The sequence below is a fragment of the Crinia signifera genome, chromosome 4, assembly GCF_055691185.1.
Source record: "Crinia signifera chromosome 4, ASM5569118v1, whole genome shotgun sequence".
NCBI classification, from domain to species: Eukaryota; Metazoa; Chordata; class Amphibia; order Anura; family Myobatrachidae; genus Crinia; species Crinia signifera.
This window is the reverse complement of record NC_139220.1, coordinates 276108020-276127453: the sequence shown is the minus strand read 5'-3', so window position 1 is coordinate 276127453 and position 19434 is coordinate 276108020.

The following is a 19434-nucleotide window of genomic DNA, read 5'->3' as shown; positions in this document are numbered from 1 at the left end:
AACAATTGTCGCATTTGATGATGATAACACGAAAATACCCAACGTGTTTCATCTCACAAAGACTTCATCAGGGGTAAAACCTTATATATGAGTCAAAAGGAAACCTTGCTCAGAATGTATTAAAGGCTGAAGTATAGGAATTTAGGAAATAGGTCCTAGTCTGCTGAAAAGTATAGTAACATTCATGTCAGTAAATCCAAGAAAACACACCATCAGAGTGATCAGTGATATGTGTCCTCTAGGAGAGGTGTGCATAACAGGACTACATTGTGCCCCAAGCCCAATGACATTAGGACAGGGTGGCATGTCCGCTAGCGCTGGTAAGAACAGCACTGCCAGGAGCACCCACAGTATACTGTACAGGCTGCAGCCCCTGAGGACTAATGAGCCCACTGCTTCCCCTGTCACCCACTGTTTTTCCCTGTCACACTCTACCTCTCACTGGCCCTTATTCTGATCGGTGCGGGCCGATCAGAAATATGCGGTGATGTCCGTCTTGGCGAATCCCCGCCTTCCATACGGATCGCCACCTCCGTCCGTATGCGGATATGTGGCGGTCCGCATGAATGTGGACGGGGATACGCCTCCTCCATGGTGGGAGCAGCCCCTGCATTCGATGGTCGCTGAACATCGAATGCAGGGCCGCACGCTCCACCAGGTCCCGCAACACAAGACCACACGGACACTTGTCCGTGTGAAATCTTGTATGGGGGCGGGCAGCTGACATCCGGCGATGTCAGATGCCCGCCCCGTACCCACGCGTCACGGCCTCATTACCATGCATACGCCCCGCGTTTGCATGGGAACGCCCATGAAACGCGGGGCGTATGCATAGGGTAATGAGGCTAAGTAGCCCCTCACGCCCCTCTACGCCCCCTGTGCGGCGTATAAAGAATCCATGCGGCGAAACCGCCTGCACATGCGCAGAGTGACCTCTGCACATGCGCAGACGATAAACATCGGCGGCCCGTACGCAAGCGGGAATATCCGCACCGATCAGAATAAGGGCCACTGTCACCCACTGCCGTGTTGCAAAATGTGAACTTGGGTTGGAATAGAGGGGGGGCAAATTATATTTTTGTACCTGGGCTCACCGCCCACAAATTCCGTCACTGCTAGAGGCACCCTGCTAGTCAGAAGCAGCTGCACCACGTGCCCTGGGCATCGCACACACACCCCTAGTTACAGCCCTGGTCTTCAGTGCTGAAGCTGTCAGTTCTAAGAATGTCATCTTGTCTACATTTTATCTTTTACTTTTCCGAGTAGAGTTTACAAGTGTATGTAAACCACTAGTGGGTAATTTACTAAAGTATGTTTTTTTTTAGAAGTGCAGATGTTGCCCATGGCAACCCAGAGCCGGCCCTAGCCTAAATTACGTCCTAGGCAAGATTTTGACTGTTGCCCCCTAGCACCGCCACTAGTTCCGTCTCTGACCCTGCTCCCCTTTCCCAGCACCATCAACCCTCATCATAGCAGTCATCATTTTGGTGCTCCTACCCGCAATATTTTAAATAGAACCAGCGCACCCATTCGGTGCCTTTTTTGCTGAAAATTCATCTTATTTGCAATGTTATGACCAGCACACACAAGGAGCTTCTGATGAATAAATTGATATGCAGCATGCCTATATTCTGTGTGCGACTGTGGCTGTACCTGCATACGGAATGCTATGTTACAGTGATTTCCATGAATACACTATTTCATATGCAGATACAGCCTCACTCACACACATAATATAGGCATGCTGCATATCATTTTAATCAGCAGAAGCTGCTGATGCCCCTAGGCATTCCAAATGCCCTAGGCAATTGCCTAGTTGGCCTATGCCTAAGGCCGGCTCTGTGGCAACCATTTAGATTATACTTAACATTCATCTTGCTGCTTCTAGAAGATAATAGCTAGAATCTAATTGGTTTCTATTGGCATCAACTCCAATTCTAAAAAAAACCACATTAGTAAATATACCCCTTACTGTTTGATTCTTTGTCATGAGTTACCATTATATTCCAGTGTCCCTTACTTTACACCAGAATGCACAAATGTACAAGCATCCGTCATTACACGGAATACTGTTTGAGTGTGTGTGTTATTGGGAGTCTACATGACAACGTGCTCTGCACTTGTGTGAGGTTATTAACTAGGGTGGGTCATATTTCTGATGTGGTCATTTGTCACATAATGAGCTGGTTTAAGAGATTTCCCTGGGATTACATACCACTGGGCCTGGTAAAAACCTTCCTCCTTTGCTGCATCCTGGAGCTGACAGCACGCCTAGCATTTGGTTGGGAAAACATGGACTTTGCCAGTATATATCCAATAAGCCCCTCTATTGTGTACCTAAATACAGAAATGCACAGCGTGACTGGGGACACACTAAGGAGCACTTGACTCACTCGACTTCTTTCCTTTTACCTTGCAAATGATGCTCACCTACTAATTCTAGGTCTTGCATTCATGAGAGCCCTCTTCCAGAACAAAGCATTTTTAAGTATACGTCTTCACTATTTTTAGGGAACGCATTATCCTTGAACAAAATGTTAATTATCTGTTCCCACTTCATATACTATTTCAATAACTAAACCCAAAAAAAAGTGGCATTTTCATATAAACAGCATATAATTTACTGGGAAAATATTTAATCTCTGCCTACGTACAGATCGACATTCAGAACAAGCACGTAGTGACCACACACAGCTCTATATGTCGTGCTCAAGTTTATTTTCATACCCGAATGGCTGAAAGACAGTGTCTAGGTCAGGGGTGTCCAAACTTTTTGCGACGAGGGACAGATTTGGTGAAATGTAAATGTGTGGGGGCCGACCATTCAGCCTGACATTCTTTGAATCATTAATCGCATCATATTGGTCCCCCACTCTGCTCCCATTCACTCTGTCCCCCAGCCTGCCCCTTCACTGTACGTCCCCCATTCACTGCATGTTCCCCACTCTGCACCCATTCACTCTGTCCCCCAGCCTGCCCCCTTCTCTTAATGTCCATCAGTGCCTCCATTCATTGTATATCCCTGAGCCTGACCCTCCTTCACTGTATGACTCCCATTCACTGTATGACCCCCATTCACTATGTACCCCACTCTGCCCCCATTCACTGTATGTCCCCCAGCCCTGCTCCCCCTTCTCTGAATGGCCATCACTGCCTCCTTCACTGTATGTCCCCCAGCCTGACCCTCCTTCACTGTATGTCCCCTACTCTGCCCCCTCCCTTCTCTGTAGGGGCCTTATTTTGGTTCATTCTTTCTGACAAAATCCTTCTTAGATGGGCAAAACCATGTGCACTGCAGGGGGGCAGGTGTTACTTGTGCAGAGAGAATTAGATTTGGGTGGGGTTTTACTTCAAAGTGAGATCTATATTGCAGTGTAAAAATAAAGCAGTCAGTATTTTCCCTGCACAGAAACAAAATTACTCACCCAAATCTAATTCTCTCTGCACATGTTACATCTGCCCCCCCTGCAGTGCACATGGTTTTGTCCATCTAAGAAGGATTTTGTCAGAAAGAATGAACCAAAATAAGGCCCTATGTTTCACAGCCCCTTGTGTGAGCCAGAGTATGGAGAGGCAAAGCAGGCACTGCAAGGACAGGAGATGCTTGGGCTCCCGCTTCTGCCCTCCTCCACTCTGCATGTTACGGGAGCAAGCTTCCCCCTTGCTGCCCCCTTCCCCAAACACTGATGTCACTGTGATTGTGGAGTAGGGTGATATACGATTGCAGTACCAGGGGTAGGACGCCAAACACATCTGACTGTGGCGGCCGTCACCTCCTCACTGCAGCAGACAGCAAGGTAAAGGCGCGCTCGCCGGTGCCCCACCTTTATTGTCCTGTGCTGTGCTTCCCACATCTGATGCTCTGCCCGCTTCCAGCTGGAGGCTTTGGGCCGCTTGAAATGACCGCACGGGCCGCATTTGGCCCCCAGGCCTGACTTTGGACATGCCTGGTCTAGGTGAACAGTCAATAGGTCAACTACATATGAACAACAGGGCAATGGATGACACATGAAAATGTTACCATGAGTTTTTCACGATTTTTATTTTTTAGACAATTTCATACTTTACCACCACGTGGTCTCCGATTGGGAACGGTGAAGTGTGCCAAGAACAGTGATAGCAGAACAAGGCACCTGGCCCAAGGAATGGCCAGTTAAAAGCTATACGAGGGGATTCGGAAAACTCATTGGGAGTCCACATGCTCAGGTGTTGATATTGACACCAAAAGAACATGAAAAACTCATGTCCACCTTTTCACTGGTCGACATTTTCCTTGTGTCAACTTTTTCCCAGTGTTGACCATATACATGTTTATCTTTTGGGGTCAACCTAGATATTGTTGACCTAGACATTGTGTACCTACTATAAGACACCCATTTCTTAACTAGAAACCTGGATCCTTATTCAGAGATATACCGGTAGGCAAACCCAATGTTTTACGTACATCTCCAATGTTGGTTAAACTTCATATGTGCAGATCGGGTCATGCATTGTTGGACCCACATACACATATTGCCCTCAAATGCATTGAGACAATGGGGGAACAGAATATAGGGTTGCCCTCCACCTCAGAACAGCGCAAAAAAGATAAATGTAACTCCCCTGTTTATGTGGACACATTTCTATTTTATCCCAGCATTTGTCACTTAAGCTGGGTACACATATATACAATCCCTGTTTCTTGTAACCGTTCGGCCGACCGTACTCCCGTCGGACCGTCCACAAACAACAGCCGACGCGTACACACCTGTACAATTTTACTTGCGACGTCCGATGTACTCCCATCCAAACAGTCGCAATAAAAAGATTGTACCACCGTACACACTGTCTCGATTTAGGCTATTGACACGTCATATGTGAGCAAAATTATCATAATGGGCTGGGTTAGGGCATAATTATAGCAAACCGCTATATACGCGAAATTAGTCAGCCGGCAGGGTGACTAAACTTCTATATAGATGGGTTATGCTTCTACATTTTAGTCACCCTTTTACCCATTTAAAAAAACAACAACGTGGGGTCCCCCCCACGGCTGTAACCAGCACCAGGCTGAAGAGCCGGGGCTGGTATTAAAAAATCAGGACACCCGACAAATAGGGCTTCGCTGATTTTTTAAAACCAGCCCCTGGCTCCAGGTCCGGGGCTGGTTCCCAAAATACGGGGGACAAAATGACTAGGGGTCCCCCGTATTACTCCCCTCACTCTTCTTTTGCCCCCCTAAGGTGCATGTAGTGACAATGGTGGAGGGGTTTTCAAAATTTTACTATGGGGCCTACAGAGTTCTAGTTACACCCCTGTTCCTCCCCATTTCCTATTAAAGAAAACATCACTACAATTCAAGGTCTATTCACAATCATTTACATTTGTGTACACAGGATTTTATATATATATTATACCACATCCGCAAATAAAAAGACCCTTGACCCCTGAATTAGAATAGAATACATATATTATCATTAATAAGCACCAAGGAATGTCAACAAAATCAAATAAAACACATAGGGCGAGATGTATCAAATGGAAAATGCGGTAAAACCCCGGTTTCACCGCATTTTCCAATGTATCAAAAATGGTACCGCACTGAAGGCTATCGCCATCTTTGGGTGGCGATACCCTATAGAAGCCTATGGGCTTCTTTCCGCCGACGCAAACCCGCCGCCTCGCCGACCCCCCCCCCCCCCCCCGGCTTACCTTCCTGAAGGGTCCTCCTGGACCCCGGAAGGTAAGCCCTGCCTCCCCCTAGTGAAGCAGCCGGATGTCCTTCCGGCTGCAGGGGGGAGGAGGAAGCACCGGGGACAGCATGCATAGCTGTCCCCGGCGTGAGGGGAGAGCGTGGCGGCAGGGAGGTAACGGAGACCCCCGCACACCAGAGTACAGGTATCGCGGGGGGCCTCCGTCACCGCACCGCGATGCCAGCCGCATATGTTAGTACATATGCGGCAGCATCGCGGCGGGGGGGCGGCGATGTATTTTAATACTTCCCACCCATAATAAGACAAGCAGCATAAAACTAAATAAGATTCCAGTGAAAACATTTTAACAAATTAACATGCACACAGCCATAGGAAAACTATTATTTCGCCATTTTGTATGTCTACAAACAGCTCTAAAGCATCTGCTGGATGTAATCTCTCAAACATCATATTGGGCCTTATTCTCGTTCACTCTCAGAGGCAAATTCCTTCTCAAATGGACAAAACCATGTGCACTGCAGGGGGGGGGGCAGACATAACATGTGCAGAGAGAATTAGATTTAGGTGGGGGGTTTTCTTCAAAGTGAGATCTATATTGCAGTATAGAAATAAAGCAGTCAGTATTTTCCCTGCACAGAAAAAAAATAACTCACCCAAATCTAATTCTCTCTGCACAAGTTATATCTGCCCCACTTGCTGTGCACATGCTTTTGTCCATTTGAGAAGGAATTTGCCTCTGAGAGTGAACCAGAATAAGGCCCCAAGTTAGTACTTGATCTTCTCAACTAGCCTTTGATCTCTTAACCCCTTCCTGACACAGCCAGTTTTTGCCTTCCTGACAGAGCCCTTTTTTTCAAATCTGACATGTATCACTTAAGTGGGGATAACTTTTTTTTGCTTTTACTTATCCCAGTGATTTTGAGATTGTTTTCTTGTGACACATTGTACTTCAAATTAGTGGTAAATTTGGGTCGATACAGTCTGTGTTTTTTTGTGAAAAATACCAAAATGTCATAAAAAAATGGAAAATTTAGCAATTTGCAAAATGTTAAATTTTCTGCTTGTGAGACAAATAATCATACCACTCAAAATAGTTAATAACTAACATAGACCATATGTCTACTTTATGTTTCCATCATTATTTCAACTTCCTTTTAATTTTTTTGGACACTAGGAGGCTTACAATATGAATAGCAAATTCTCAAATTTTCAAGAAAATTTCAAACACTGATTTTTTTAGGGACCAGTTCAGTTCTGATGTGACTTTGAGGGACTTGTATGTGAGACACCCCCATAAATGATGCCATTTCAAAAACTGCACCCCTCACAGTATTCAAAACAGCATTTTGGAAGTTTGTTAACCCTTTAGGTGTTTCACAGGAATTAAAACAAAGTGTAGGTGAAATTTCAAAATTTCATTTTTTTTGCAGATTTGCAATTTTAATACATTTTTCTAAGGAACACAGTAGATTTTACTAGAGAAATGTGACTAAAAATTGATTCCCCCAATTCTTTTGTTTTCATAAATATCCTATATGTGGCCCTAGTGTGCACGTTGACCAAACCACAGGCTTCATAATAGAAGGAGCACCTACTTGATTTTGGAGCCTCCTTTTTATGAGATTATTTTTTAGGCACCATGTAGGTTTCTAGGCACCATAAGATGCTAAAATTTAGGAACCCCCCCACAAGTGACCCCATTTTGCAAACTACACCCCTCAGGGAATTCATCTAGGGGTATAGTGTACATTTCAAACCCCCAGGGGTTTCACCAATTGTGGTACAACTGGGCTGTGAAAATGAAAAATTAAATTTTTTACACAAAAATGCAGTTCTGGCTCAAAATTTTTCATTTTCACAAGGAATGAAGGAGACAAAGCACCCCAACATCTGTGCCCCAATTTCTCCCGAGTACGGCAATGCCTCACATGTGACCAAAAAATACCATTTGGGTGCATGGCAGGACTCAGAAGGGAAGGAGTGATTTTTGGATTTTGCAGCTCAGATTCTGGTGGAATGTTGGTGGGTGCTATGTCGCATTAGCAAGACCCCCCAAGCACCAATACAGTGGAACCCCCCCACAAGTGACCCCATTTTGCAAACTACACCCCTCAGGGAATTCATCTAGGGGTATAGTGTACATTTCAAACCCCCAGGGGTTTCACCAATTTTGATATAACTGGGCAGTGAAAATGAAAAATTACATTTTTTTTACACAAAAATGCAGTTCTGGCTCAAAATTTTTCATTTTCAGAAGGTATGAAGGAGAAAAAGCACCCCAAAATCTGTGCCCCAATTTCTCCTGAGTACGGCAATGCCTCACATGTGACCAAAAAATACCATTTGGGTGCATGGCAGGACTCAGAAGGGAAGGAGTGATTTTTGGATTTTGCAGCTCAGATTCTGGTGGAATGTTGGTGGGTGCTATGTCGCATTAGCAAGACCCCCCAAGCACCAATACAGTGGAACCCCCCCACAAGTGACCCCATTTTGCAAACTATACCCCTCAGGGAATTCATCTAGGGGTATAGTGTACATTTCAAACCCCCAGGGGTTTCACCAATTTTGATACAACTGGGCTGTGCAAATGAAAAATTACATTTTTTACACAAAAATGCAGTTCTGGCTCAAAATTTTTCATTTTCACAAGGAATGAAGGAGACAAAGCACCCCAAAATCTGTGCCCCAATTTCTCCCGAGTACGGCAATGCCTCACATGTGACCAAAAAATACCATTTGGGTGCATGGCAGGACTCAGAAGGGAAGGAGTGATTTTTGGATTTTGCAGCACAGATTCTGGTGGAATGTTGGTGGGTGCTATGTCACATTAGCAAGACCCCCAAAGCACCAATACAGTGGAAGCCCCCCACAAGTGACCCCATTTTGCAAACTACACCCCTCAGGGAATTCATCTAGGGGTATAGTGTACATTTCAAACCCCCAGGGGTTTCACCAATTTTGATACAACTGGGCAGTGAAAATGAAAAATTACATTTTTTTACACAAAAATGCAGTTCTGGCTCAAAATTTTTCATTTTCAGAAGGTATGAAGGAGAAAAAGCACCCCAAAATCTGTGCCCCAATTTCTCCCGAGTACGGCAATGCCTCACATGTGACCAAATAATACCATTTGGGTGCATGGCAGGACTCAGAAGGGAAGGAGTGATTTTTGGATTTTGCAGCACAGATTCTGGTGGAATGTTGGTGGGTGCTATGTCGCATTAGCAAGACCCCCAAAGCACCAATACAGTGGAACCCCCCCCACAAGTGACCCCATTTTGCAAACTACACCCCTCAGGGAATTCATCTAGGGGTATAGTGTACATTTCAAACCCCCAGGGGTTTCACCAATTTTGATACAACTGGGCTGTGCAAATGAAAAATTACATTTTTTACACAAAAATGCAGTTCTGGCTCAAAATTTTTCATTTTCACAAGGAATGAAGGAGACAAAGCACCCCAAAATCTGTGCCCCAATTTCTCCCGAGTACGGCAATGCCTCACATGTGACCATAAAATACCATTTGGGTGCATGGCAGGACTCAGAAGGGAAGGAGTGATTTTTGGATTTTGCAGCACAGATTCTGGTGGAATGTTGGTGGGTGCTATGTCACATTAGCAAGACCCCCAAAGCACCAATACAGTGGAACCCCCCCACAAGTGACCCCATTTTGCAAACTACACCCCTCAGGGAATTCATCTAGGGGTATAGTGTACATTTCAAACCCCCAGGGGTTTCACCAATTTTTATACAACTGGGCAGTGAAAATGAAAAATTACATTTTTTTACACAAAAATGCAGTTCTGGCTCAAAATTTTTCATTTTCAGAAGGTATGAAGGAGAAAAAGCACCCCAAAATATGTGCCCCAATTTCTCACGAGTACGGCATTGCCTCATGTGTGACCAAAAAGTGGCAGGACTCAGAAGGGAAGGAGTGATATTTGGATTTTGCAGCACAGATTCTGGTGGAATGTTGGTGGGTGCTATGTCGCATTAGCAAGACCCCCAAAGCACCAATACAGTGGAAGCCCCCCACAAGTGACCCCATTTTGCAAACTACACCCCTCAGGGAATTCATCTAGGGGTATAGTGTACATTTCAAACCCCCAGGGGTTTCACCAATTTTGATACAACTGGGCAGTGAAAATGAAAAATTACATTTTTTTACACAAAAATGCAGTTCTGGCTCAAAATTTTTCATTTTCAGAAGGTATGAAGGAGAAAAAGCACCCCAAAATCTGTGCCCCAATTTCTCCCGAGTACGGCAATGCCTCACATGTGACCAAATAATACCATTTGGGTGCATGGCAGGACTCAGAAGGGAAGGAGTGATTTTTGGATTTTGCAGCACAGATTCTGGTGGAATGTTGGTGGGTGCTATGTCGCATTAGCAAGACCCCCAAAGCACCAATACAGTGGAACCCCCCCACAAGTGACCCCATTTTGCAAACTACACCCCTCAGGGAATTCATCTAGGGGTATAGTGTACATTTCAAACCCCCAGGGGTTTCACCAATTTTGATACAACTGGGCTGTGCAAATGAAAAATTACATTTTTTACACAAAAATGCAGTTCTGGCTCAAAATTTTTCATTTTCACAAGGAATGAAGGAGACAAAGCACCCCAAAATCTGTGCCCCAATTTCTCCCGAGTACGGCAATGCCTCACATGTGACCATAAAATACCATTTGGGTGCATGGCAGGACTCAGAAGGGAAGGAGTGATTTTTGGATTTTGCAGCACAGATTCTGGTGGAATGTTGGTGGGTGCTATGTCACATTAGCAAGACCCCCAAAGCACCAATACAGTGGAACCCCCCCACAAGTGACCCCATTTTGCAAACTACACCCCTCAGGGAATTCATCTAGGGGTATAGTGTACATTTCAAACCCCCAGGGGTTTCACCAATTTTTATACAACTGGGCAGTGAAAATGAAAAATTACATTTTTTTACACAAAAATGCAGTTCTGGCTCAAAATTTTTCATTTTCAGAAGGTATGAAGGAGAAAAAACACCCCAAAATCTTTGCCCCAATTTCTCCCGAGTACGGCAATGCCTCATGTGTGACCAAAAAGTGGCAGGACTCAGAAGGGAAGGAGTGATATTTGGATTTTGCAGCACAGATTCTGGTGGAATGTTGGTGGGTGCTATGTCGCATTAGCAAGACCCCCAAAGCACCAATACAGTGGAACCCCCCCACAAGTGACCCCATTTTGCAAACTACACCCCTCAGGGAATTCATCTTGGGGTATAGTGTACATTTCAAACCCCCAGGGGTTTCACCAATTTTGATACAACTGGGCAGTGAAAATGAAAAATTACATTTTTTTACACAAAAATGCAGTTCTGGCTCAAAATTTTTCATTTTCATAAGGTATGAAGGAGAAAAAGCACCCCAAAATCTGTGCCCCAATTTCTCCCGAGTACGGCAATGCCTCACATGTGACCAAAAAATACCAGTTGGGTGCATGGCAGGACTCAGAAGGGAAGGAGTGATTTTTGGATTTTGCGGCTCAGATTCTGGTGGAATGAATGGTGGGTGCTATGTGGCATTAGCAAGACCCCCGAAGCACGGTGAAATGATGAACCTAATAATCCATAGATGTGTGGTATATTTTAAAACACTCCTTTATACATAGGCCGGGTTTGTCGGGGCAAGTGTCACACTGGAAAATAGTTTGCTTTCTTATTCCCTTTTTATAGCAAACTTTGCACCTTTTTTGTGTACTGCACTTTTTTCCAGTGGAGGGGATTTCATCAGGAAAATGCTGCCCTGGTACAATACGGGGGCCAGTACTAGAAGTACTGGGGCCCTCTGCCTGCTGGTTCCCAAATATTAGGCCCTTTATGACTTCCTCTTGAAAGTACATAAATGTCCCCCTCTGGCCGGTAGAACGGAATAGCACGTAAGCGTTATACAGTGCCATCTGGATGATATACACGGCCAGCTTCTTGTACCAGATTTTTGTTTTCCGCAGGGCACTGTACGGCTTCAGTACCTGATCTGAAAGATCCACTCCGCCCATGTACCTATTGTAATCCAGGATACAATTAGGTTTTGAGGTGTGGGTACTGGTACCTTGTACAGGGACGGAGGTGGTACTGTCTCCGTGAATTGTTTTCAGTATAAGGACATCCCTCTTGTCCTTATATTTGACCAACAACATATTTTCGGTGCATATTCCCCTGCTTTCACCCCTTCTCATTACTTGGGCAATGTGCGTTTTTGGGAGGCCTCTTTGGTTCTTGCGCACAGTACCGCAAGCTGCTGTACCTCTTGAACCAAGGGCCTTAAACAGGGGGATGCTAGTGTAAAAGTTATCCACATAGAGGTGATAACCTTTATCCAGGAAGGGGTGCACTAAATCCCAGACAATTTTTCCACTAACACCTACGAGGGAGGGGGGGCATTCTGGCGGTTCAATTCTTGAATCCTTCCCTTCATATACCCTAAACATGTGGGTGTCCCCTGAGGTGCTTTCACACAGCTTATACATTTTTATGCCATACCTTGCCCTCTTACTGGGAAGGTACTGGCGGAATTTAACCCTTCCTTTAAAATGTATAAGGGACTCGTCAATACAAATAAATTTTTCAGGGATGTACATCTCTGCAAATTTGGCACTGAAATGATCAATGACCGGCCTGACTTTGAATAGCCGGTCAAAGGTGGGATCATCTCTGGGTGGGCACTGTGCATTATCGTTGTAATGCAAAAATTTAAGGATCATCTCAAAACGAGCCTGAGTCATGGCCATACGGTAAAATGGGGTGCTGTACAGAACATCTGTACTCCAATATTGCCTAATTTCTGGCTTTTTTACTATGCCCATATGAAACACCAGACCCCAAAACGTCATCATCTCTACTGCATCTACAGGGGTCCACCTAGCAAATGATGACGTGGGGTTTTGAGCAATAAACTGCTGGGCATATAAATTAGTTTGGTCCACCATTAAATTTATAAAATCATCAGAGAAAAATAATTTGAAAAAGTCAATTTCTCTGAGACCTGTGGAATCAAATTGGATTCCTGGCATGGCCAAAAACTCAGGAACCTGGGGCTCAAAATTGTCTGGTGGTGGGGTCCATACGAGATCAATTATTGGGGGGGGGTCTCAGCTGCTCTACGGGGGCATCTTTGAGGGGGTCCCTCATCACCAGAGGAGGAAGAGGAGCTTAAGACGAATCCTTCAAATTCCCCGCTTGCCTCACTGGCTGTGTCAGAGTCAGAGGCAAGCATGGCATATGCCTCCTCCGCTGAATACATTCTTCTGGATGACTGGGATGACATTTGGGATGACATTTGGGATGACATTTGGGATGCCATTTTTATTTTTGTGTTACTGGTAGTGAAATGTTTCAACACGTGTATAGTGTAGGGGGGGGTACAAACTTTATTTCAACCCGGGGGGTATGTAGTGTGTAGTGTGTATGTAGTGCAGAAAAAAAAAAATACTTTATACAGGAATTTGATCCCAATAAAAAAAAAAAAAAATTGAAGGGGTTAAAAAAAAAAAAATTGAAGGGGTTAAAAAAAAAAAAAAAAAGGTCCTGCGCCAAAAATTGAGCACAGATGTTGGTCAGTAACGTCCGTCACTGAACAGCGCTCAAAGGCAACAGGAATTTGATCAAAAAAAAAAAAAATAGATCAACCCTGTGCCGAAAAAGCTGATCAGTGATGTACGTCACTGATCAGCGCACAGTGGCCACAGGACACCCACAAAATCACAGTGTGTGTAAAAAAAAAATTAAAAAAGACCCCACAGCACCCTCAAAAAAAAAAAAGGTGATCAGTGATGCGACACTGATTACCAGTGAGGGGCAGCAGGTGCACAACCTTTGGTGCAACTGACAGTGCAACTGACAGGTATATATATATAAAAAAAAAACCTCTGCACCCCCAAAAAGTTGCTGATCACCTCAGATATAGTGATCAGCACAAAAGGCGGGGGCAGCAGACACAAAATATAGCACTCTCTATCACTCTCTGTCACTATCTCTCTCTATCTCTCTATCTCTCACTATCTATCACTCTATGACACTGCAGCAGCAGCACTGACAGTTATATATATGAAAAATAACCCCTGCACCCCCAAAAAGTTGCTGGGGGTGCACAAAAGGGGGGCAGCAGACACAAAATATAGCATTCTCTATCACTCTCTGTCACTATCTCTCTCTATCTCTCTATCTCTCTATCTCTCACTATCTATCACTCTGGGCCTTATTTTGGTTCATTCTTTCTGACAAAATCCTTCTTAGATGGACAAAACCATGTGCACTGCAGGGGGGCAGATGTAACATGTGCAGAGAGAATTAGATTTGGGTGAGTAATTTTGTTTCTGTGCAGGGAAAATACTGACTGCTTTATTTTTACACTGCAATATAGATCTCACTTTGAAGTAAAACCCCACCCAAATCTAATTATCTCTGCACAAGTAACACCTGCCCCCCTGCAGTGCACATGGTTTTGCCCATCTAAGAAGGATTTTGTCAGAAAGAATGAACCAAAATAAGGCCCTCTATGACACTGCAGCAGCAGCACTGACAGGTATATATATATAAAAAAAAAAACCTGCGCCCCCAAAAAGTTGCTGATCAGTTAATTTATACTGATCAGCACAAAAGGGGGGGCAGCAGTCAGTTATATAAAAAATATATAGCACAATCTGTCACTATCTCTCTATCTCTCTCTATCTCTCTCTATCTCTCTCTATCTATAACTCTATCACACTGCAGCAGCACAAAATATAGCACTCTCTGTCACTAGCCCTCTCTATCTCTCTCTATTTCTCTCTCTCTATCTCTCTATCTATAACTCGATGACACTGCAGCAGCACAACCCAGCACAACACAGCACAGGAAGTCACAAGAAGTAGCAAGATCCAGGCAGTGATCAGGTAAGTATTTTGCAAGGTTCAGGTCAGTATACTGCGGCAGCTAGGCACGGTGACCGCACTGCACGCAATTCCAGACCGGAATGGCGTCTGCAGTGCAGTCACCGTTAGTTTAAACCCCCCTCCATGGCTGTGATTGGTTCGTCGGTCCGACGAACCAATCACGGCCTTTGGGGGCGGGCGGGGTGAGGTGGGGTGACACCAGTGTCACCCTTACACCCCGCGGTGATTGGTGCTGTACTTTACAGCACCAATCACCTCCGATCCCTGTGTCACCGGCGAACGTTATTCGCCGGTGACACAGAAAACGCTGTGAATGGCTGTTCACACTGAACAGCCAATCACAGCGATCGCCGACGGGGGGGCGGCATCGCAGCCCCCCCTGGGCATGCAGGGACATGTCTGCTGTCAGGGACAGCAGACATGTTTAAACTGTCACCGCGTCTATAGACGCGGTGGCAGTTAAATGGCATGACGTACATTTATGCCATGTGTCGGGAAGTACTTCCCGACCATGACGTAAATGTACGTCAAATGTCGGGAAGGGGTTAAATAATCTTTTATCATAGATTTCCTGAATTTGTGGCAACACAACACCAATCGCTGTACCGGGAGTCCTAACTACCTATATAGGGCCTTATGTTCTGCAACAGTATAGTTACTGTACTATACAGTAATCTTGTAGGTTAGGATGCTAGTGCTGGAATAGGGGGAGGGGGTAGGGAAAAGAGTTCTGCACAAGGTTAGGATGCTACCCACAAGGACCCTTTACGCACACAAGCATATTTTAATCTGATAAAAAGAGGTGATGGAAATCGAGGACCATGACGGAGTATTTGGTAAAAGAGTCCCTAAAAATTTAAAAGAATCCACCTGCTCAAAAATCCTCTAAAAGTACAAGTAAATTTGGGACACCAGTTCTCTTTCTCGTATCATTACCTTCTCCTTAGTTTGACATATTAAAAAAAAAACAATTCCTCCTACTCCACACAAGGATTGCTTATCATACCAGTGCCATCTGCAAACCTTATGTTCTTAACTGATTGTGGGGTTGGCTCGCAATCTATGATGGTTTTTACCTATGTAAAATCTGCCACCTTGCTCAGCTCTAGTGAAGCCAGTTGCAATCCGTGAGACTGCAATGGCTTCACTGTGACAGGCAGTGACTTCGTATTGGAAGCCCAACCGGCCAGTCACCCGCAAAGAGGCAGTACCATTGGGAAGCGTTCCCTCCCTCTAGGACTGCCAGTCCAGTGTACTATAGGCAGAGAGTGGCTTCCTGTAGGAAGCCACTCTCTTCCACGCCGTGCAGCCCTAGTTGGCTCCAGTGGGCTGCAGCCCATAAAAGCCAGGGGTATGCACATTGCTGATACTGCACATGGTAGAAAGACAAGAGAAAGAATGTCCTCTTATTTGGGTGTACCTAATTAATTTCTTAAAAATTAATTTATTACTCATAATGCTAAAAACTGCGAAATATAAAATTGACAAGCACAAACAGTAGTTATAGTAGGAAAATAAACATAATTAAAAGGAACGTGGCAGGCAAATAGCACTCTCTATTTCACTGCTGGTTTCACAATTCATGTATGTGTCATCTGGGCTGTTTCTTTATTAAAGTGTAACGTGTGGTGTTTCACAATTCACCCTGTTAGAACTGCCTAGTGTTACGCGTGTGCCGGTTAGAGGTGCGCAGGCAGATTCAGCACTCTCATCACTTTATTATTTTTCATACTAATGTATTTTTCAATTATGTGTTCACGAGCGGACCGAACCATTCAGCCCTTGTAAGGGTAGTTGGTACATTACGGTGCTGTGTAAACCCATGACATACAAAAGTACTGCGTCCGGACGGCACCGTGCAGACTATTGAAGCATAGTTGACTGTCGGGCGGCCGGTGGTTCTACCAGCTGATTGCTTATCCCCACGTGCGGGCTCGCAGTGGGTGAATCCTTACTACCATTATTGTGTGTCCAGACTGACTGATATTAATTACCCCATGGTGTATTCAATGCCGCGGCGAGCGGCCAGCGAAGGGGTTAAACAGCGAGGATTGCAGAAAACCAGCGATCCTCGCTGTTTAACCCCTGCGCCGGCTGCTCGCTCTATTCAATGTTCTGGGGAAATCCTCGTCGTCACAGGACGGGGAGAATTCCCCAAGACAGCGAGACCCGCGGCTAATGCAGGAAACTCGCTTTATTTAGCCGCGAGTCTCGCTGCTTCTGGAGCCGCATACGCCAATTCCCCCTTGCTCAAAAAATGGAGTGAGGGGGAATTGGCGTATGAGGGGGGTGCGTTGAATACTGTCAGGGTGAGTGGTGACAGCGAGCAGGAAGCTCTGCTCGCTGTCGCCGCTCAGCCACAGCATTGAATACCTGTGGGAACCAAATGTAGGGAATAAGTATTGGTACTCTTTACCTATCACGGCGCCCACGATCTCCATCGCGGGCGTCGTGGGTAAAGAAATCGCGGTGATCGCGGGCATCGCGGCCAGTACATTAACGGCCGCGACGCGATGCCCGCGATCACCGCGATTTCCCATAGGGTTCAATGTTAAATTTAGTGCTGCCCGCGATTTTACATTCAATGCTTCAATGGCCGCGATTTGGCCATAGGAATCAATGTTAAATGGGCTACAGAGCCCAAATAGGCACAATTAACACTTAAATGTCCCCCCAAATTTGTAACGCCACCCCATGATCCACGCCAACCCAAAGCGTGGCGAGCGCAGCGAGCCCGCGAGGGGCGGCGGTACGTGTCCTCCGACCTTTTCATACCCCCACTATCCACGTCGGCGTGGAGTTGAGAATAGAATAGTGTGGCGAGCGCAGCGAGCCACCGAGCCCGAAGCGTGGCGAGCGGACACGGATACCTTCACAGGTAAACGTGGCCCTACGCGGGCTTCACAGGTATCCACGTCACCCCGCGGGGCTCGCTGCGCTCGCCACGCTTCGGGCTCGGTGGCTCGCTGCGCTCGCCACACTATTCTATTCTCAACTCGACGCCGACGTGGATAGTGGGGGTATGAAAAGGTCGGAGGACACTTCACGCCACCCCTCGGCGCTTCGGGTTGGCGTGGATCGTGGGGTGGCGTTACAAATTTGGGGGGACATTTAAGTGTTAATTGTGCCTATTTGGGCTCTGTAGCCCATTTAACATTGATTCCTATGGCCAAATCGCGGCCATTGAAGCATTGAATGTAAAATCGCGGGCAGCACTAAATTTAACATTGAACCCTATGGGAAATCGCGGTGATCGCGGGCATCGCGTCGCGGCCGTTAATGTACTGGCCGCGATGCCCGCGATCACCGCGATGGGCGCCCAACTAAGTAAAGAGTACCTAAGTATTTATTACTTGGTCAGTCTTGGACTATGGTGCGGATTTTCCTGATCCGGCACTTGTGTTACATCCTAGGCAGTTATAACAGGGTGAATTGTGAAACACCACATGTTACACTTTAATAAAGAAACAGCCCAGATTACACATACATGAATTGTGAAACCAGCGGTGAAATAGAGAGTGCTATTTGCCTGCCACGTTCGTTTTAATTATGTGTATTTTCCTACTATAACTACTGTTTGTGCTTGTCAATTTTATATTTCACAGTTTTTAATCATTATGATTAATAAAAGTTAATTTTTAAGAAATTAATTAGGTACACCCAAATAAGAGGACATTCTTTCTCTTGTGTCTTTCTACTATACATTTTCGTGTCCAAGGGTTGCACACCCCCTATCCTATACTGATACTTGATGGAATTAATATAAGGGGGTCCTCAAAATTAATTAAAGTCTTGTGCGACTGACACCCCCCTCTTTTTCTGATACTGCACATGCCCTGGGCCCGGCGCCTGTCAATGAATTCTGCAGACATCGGGTCCCTAGAAAGGAATGAGGGGCAGCGGCGTGGAGCGGGACCGACTTATACATCCAGCATCAGTGACCCCCACACCATGCTCAGTGGGTTATACACACACACACACTGCCCTGCACAGCACAAGGTGCCCACACACACATCCCTCACCTCACTCACTACCGAACTCTCACAGTCGCGTTTGCTGGGTCAGTGAGGAGCATCCAAGGGAAGAGACACATGCAGGAGGTCAGAGAAAAGTGACATTGATGGGAAAGTTTCTGTCAAGCTGTATTCCACTTGTTTTCACATAGTAACACTGGGCTGCAAAAATAGTCCCGCAAGCTGCGAGTTTAACATGCCCTGGGTAGACCCAAATAGAGCAATTTAGATACCAGGGAAAAATAGTGTTAAAAGCAGAACTATCAACTGTCAGATGCGAGGAACCCAGTAGAATATGCTGTTGTGTAGGGTATGGGGTCATTGGCTCAGCAGTGACAAGGTCAACAGTCAAAAGGTTTGACACAGGAAAAAGTTGATATACCTTACGTCGCCATGGTCAAAAGATCGACACAAGCAATAGATCGACATGAGTTTTCACTGGGTTTTTTGGTGTATATGTCGGCTTCGCTCGCAATGCTTTTGGCCACGGAACCTTGCTGCGTTGACACACTATTATAATCGAACTCTATCTCCACTTGAATGGTTAAGTATAAAAAAACTTTTTTGAAAGAAGATATGTGAAAAACGCATGTCGACACTTTCTATGTTGACCTATTTGTTAGGTCGACATGTATTGGGTCGACCACTGAATGTCCACATGAAATAGGTGGACATGGCTTGGTAAGGGGGTAATAGAATAGTGTGCCAAGCGCAGCGATCCATGCAAGGGGATGCAGTACACCGAGTCTGTGTCCATGTGGACCATGTCAACATTCGGGGCAAAACAAATGTGAAAGAACTTATGTCGACCTAATATTGGTCAAC